Source organism: Halichoerus grypus, chromosome 14 (assembly GCF_964656455.1).
Source record: "Halichoerus grypus chromosome 14, mHalGry1.hap1.1, whole genome shotgun sequence".
In the NCBI taxonomy this organism is placed as follows: Eukaryota; Metazoa; Chordata; class Mammalia; order Carnivora; family Phocidae; genus Halichoerus; species Halichoerus grypus.
In genome coordinates this window covers 1157050-1160937 of record NC_135725.1, presented here as the reverse complement: position 1 = coordinate 1160937, position 3888 = coordinate 1157050, and the positions used below count along the sequence as shown (strand labels likewise).

The 3888-nt window shown below is 40.0% G+C and overlaps 1 pseudogene; it reads right to left on the bottom strand.

Moving 5' to 3' along the window:
• Window positions 1-278: 278 nt before the first annotated feature.
• Window positions 279-389, bottom strand: LOC118549395 (U4 spliceosomal RNA; annotated as a pseudogene).
• Window positions 390-3888: the final 3499 nt, after the last annotated feature.

Genomic DNA, 3888 nt, shown 5'->3' with positions numbered 1-3888 from the left:
GAATTCTCATGTACTGTTGGTGGGAATGCAAATTGGTGCAGCCACTCTGGAAAACAGTATGGAGGTTCCTCAAAAAGTTAAAAATGCAACTACCCTACAATCCAGCCATTGCACTACTAGGTATTTACCCAAAGGATATAAAAATACTGATTTGAAGGAGTACATGCACCCTGATATTTATAGCAGCATTATCTACAATAGCCAAACTATGGAAACAGCCCATGTCCATCCACTGAAAATGGATAAAGATGTGATGTGTGTGTGTGTGTATGTGTGCACGCGCATGCGCGCTATAATGGAATATTACTCAGCCATCAAAAGTTTTCAATTAGCAATAATCACACCTCGGACAAACCTCATTGGCTACGATACTGCCACTGCACAAAGCCATCAAAAGAATGAAATCTTGCCATTTGCAATGACACAGTTGGAGCTACAGAGTATTATTCTAAGTGAAATAAGTCAGAGAAAAACACATACCATATGATTTCACTCATATGTGGAATTTAAGGAACAAAACAAAAAGCAAAGGAAAAAAGAAAGAGAGACAAACCAAGAAACAGACCCTTAACTATAGAGAACACATTGATAGTTACCAGAGGGGAGGTGGCGGGGCGTGGGAGAAATAGGTGATGGGGATTAAGGAGTGCACTGGTGATGAGCCCCAGGTGATGTATGGAAGTGTTGAATCACTATATTGTACACCCAAAACTAATATTACACTGTATGTGAACTAACTGGAATGTAAATAAAAACTAAAAAAAATAACCTTCCTACAACTCAACAACAAAAAACCCAAACACAATTCAAAAGTGAAGGATTTGACTAGATTTTCTCCAAAGAAGATGTACAAAGAGAAAATAAGCATGAAAAGATATTCCATATCACTTGTCATTATAGAAATGCAATCCAAAACCACACTGAGATAACCATACTAGAATGGCTACAATTTTTAAAAATGGAAAATATTGCATGTTGTTGCGAATGTAGGGAAACTGGAACTCTCATATATACCTGATGGGAATATAAAATGTTGCAGCCACGATGGAAGACAGTTTGTTGGTTCCTTAAAAAAGTAAAAATAGAATTACCATATGACTCAGCATTCCACTCCTATATATTTACCCAAAGGAATTCAAAGCATGAACTCAAACAGATATGCCAGTGTTCACAGCAGCATCATTCACAAGAGCTAAAAGGTGGAAACAACACAAATGTCCATCAACATATGAATGGACTGATAAAACGTGGTAAATAAATACAATGGAATATTATTCTGCTATAAAAAGAAATGAAGTATGGAAATGTGCTACAATACAGATGAACCTAGAAAACATTATGCTAGTGAAAGTAGGGAGGCACAAAAGGAGAGTTTAAATTCCTCTTATATGAAGTATAAAGAATAATCAAATGTAGGAATTAGATCAGAGGTTACCAGGGGCTGGGGAGATGGAGGAATTGGAAGTTATTGCTTAATGGTACGGTGTCTGTTTGGGGTGATGAAAGTTTTGGAAGCAGACAGTGGTGATGGCTGCATGCATCATGAATGTAATTAAAGCTAGCCAACTGTACACTTAAAAATGGTTAAATGAAAAAATGGTATATAAGATGTATTTTACCATACCACAATTTTAAAAAGTTACTGCTGTAATGTACCAAACCATTAAATTTCAAGCTTTAAATGGATGAATCATATGTGAATTATGTCTCAATAAAACTTTTTAAAAACCACAATGAGATCCTACTACACACCTATTAGAATGTCTAAAATTAAGAGTGCTTATTACCAAGTGCTGATGAGGGTGTGGAGGAACTGGGACTCTCACACTATTGATAGGAAAATAGTCTGGAACTTTCTTTAAAAAGTCTGGTAATGGGGCCCCTGTAAGTCAGAGGGTGTGTCAGCATCCCTGTTCTTTGCCTAATTTTTTTTCTTTCTCAGTCCGGCCCTGAACTTTACCCTAGTCATGGAGAAGCACTACAGAAGCCAAAGAGATAGCAGTAAGGTCAACCCTGAGAAAAAGCCTGTCTCTTTAGCCTGGAGGCAGGAAGAAATGACCTTGTGGTCTGAAGAATGTGGAGGAAATGTATGCTTATTTTTTTCTGTTTCTCTTATTTTTGCCTGAGAGCTGTTCCTTTTGGCAAAATCATGGGGCATGTTGGCAGGTAATAATCAGAGAGGAAACCCCATCTTTCTAGCCAGACCACCAGGGAAAATGGTCCCTGGGAGCCAGAGAGTCTGGGGGACATCCTGGAGAGGAGAGAGCTGGAAAGGGGCTCCCCAATTCTGTGTATGAGCAGACACATGTCCACGCTTAGCCCAGAGCTGCACATGTGAGGCAAAGGAGCAGCACTTTGAAAATTAAGTGACATTGCAACCATCACCAAGAGAGGGCAAGACAGGTTTGTGTGGTGTGAGGCTAACCCAGTGATCGCCTGATGAAACGAAAATAGCCACATCCTCCAGAGAATTGTTTAGACTTCTAGCACACAGAGTCTACCAACATGAAGCAGACAGTCTTTGCTTTGCACAGCAGTATGAAACTGTAAAAATGTCCAGGCAGGCATGCTAAAACTGTGTTGTACAATCTTTTATCAATGAGTGAAATTATGGTTTTCTGTGACTTCTAGAAATTTTCATCAAAACACTATATACATATAGTCAGTTATAAATGTATAAAGGAATGAGCAAAATAATAAAATTAATATTTATTTTGTACCCTGCAATTGCAATCATTAGCAACACAGAAAATTAAAGTGCTTTTCGTCTTTGTAAAAAGTGTATCAAGAGTCTTGAGCAGTACTTGCCTTTTTCATAAGTTGTGTAACTTATTTGACAACTTGTCATAATCTTTTCTAAGTCTGGATCAGCTTTCAACGTTTTCTCCTTTGTGCTTTTAATGTCATGAAATCTCTCCAGGTGCCTTGACTGTGTTTTTGCTGGTGCCCCTTCCTCTGGGACATCTTCCCCCTTTTGGTCACACCACTTTCCTGACACATTTGATAACCCCACCTTGACTGGATCCTTCTGGCTGCACATCAGAGCGTCTGCAGTGCAGCAATGCCGGCATGCCACAGCAAGGTACTTCTTCAATGACCCCATTTATGTTGGATTCCAATTCCCGCTTTTTCACTGGTCCACTTTGTAAACTATCATGTGGATTTATCACTGGAGACAAGGAGGCGACACAGCTACATGCTCCGCTGTCTGTGCACGAACTGAGATGTGCAGTGACTGGTCCCCAACAGACTCTGCAAGAAGTGGCATCACTGGTCACTGAGCATGATGCCATCTGTTATTTACCCAGTGACTGGTGGACTGAGCGTTGTCAAAAACTGACCTCGGTACTTTGGAGCCAAAATACAACACAGAGTTTGGGATGAAGAGGAACAATAGCTTTATTGCTTTGCCAGGCAAAAGAGGCTGTAGTAGGTGAAGGCCTTTAAAATTGCAAGCCTGCCTGGAGGAAGGGGCTAAGGGGTTTTATAGGGAAGTACAGAGTCTAGCTAGTTTTGACAGGAATTGTATACTTGGCTGCCAGCCTCATTCATCCTGTCTCCAGGTGGTACCAGGTTCCTGAAACAAAAGGCTAAGAAGGGAGATGGGGAGGTTTGCAGAAGAGAGGAAAAAGGTTACTTAGTTTAAAATCGAGCTTCACTGAAGCATTAGTGCAGCTATTTTGGTTTTTGTTCAACTTTATGCTTTTAAGTGGTTTCATGAGGAGCTAGAGCAGTTTGCAGCAAGCCTGTACTTTATGCAGTTACTTAGTTAATACGCTGTGGTAACTAAAACTTGAACCATGACCTTGGGGTACTACTGCCAGCTAAAGGGCGGTACCTGACACTTCACAGTCACAAAGTGTCACTTCTACCATATAATATTCATTA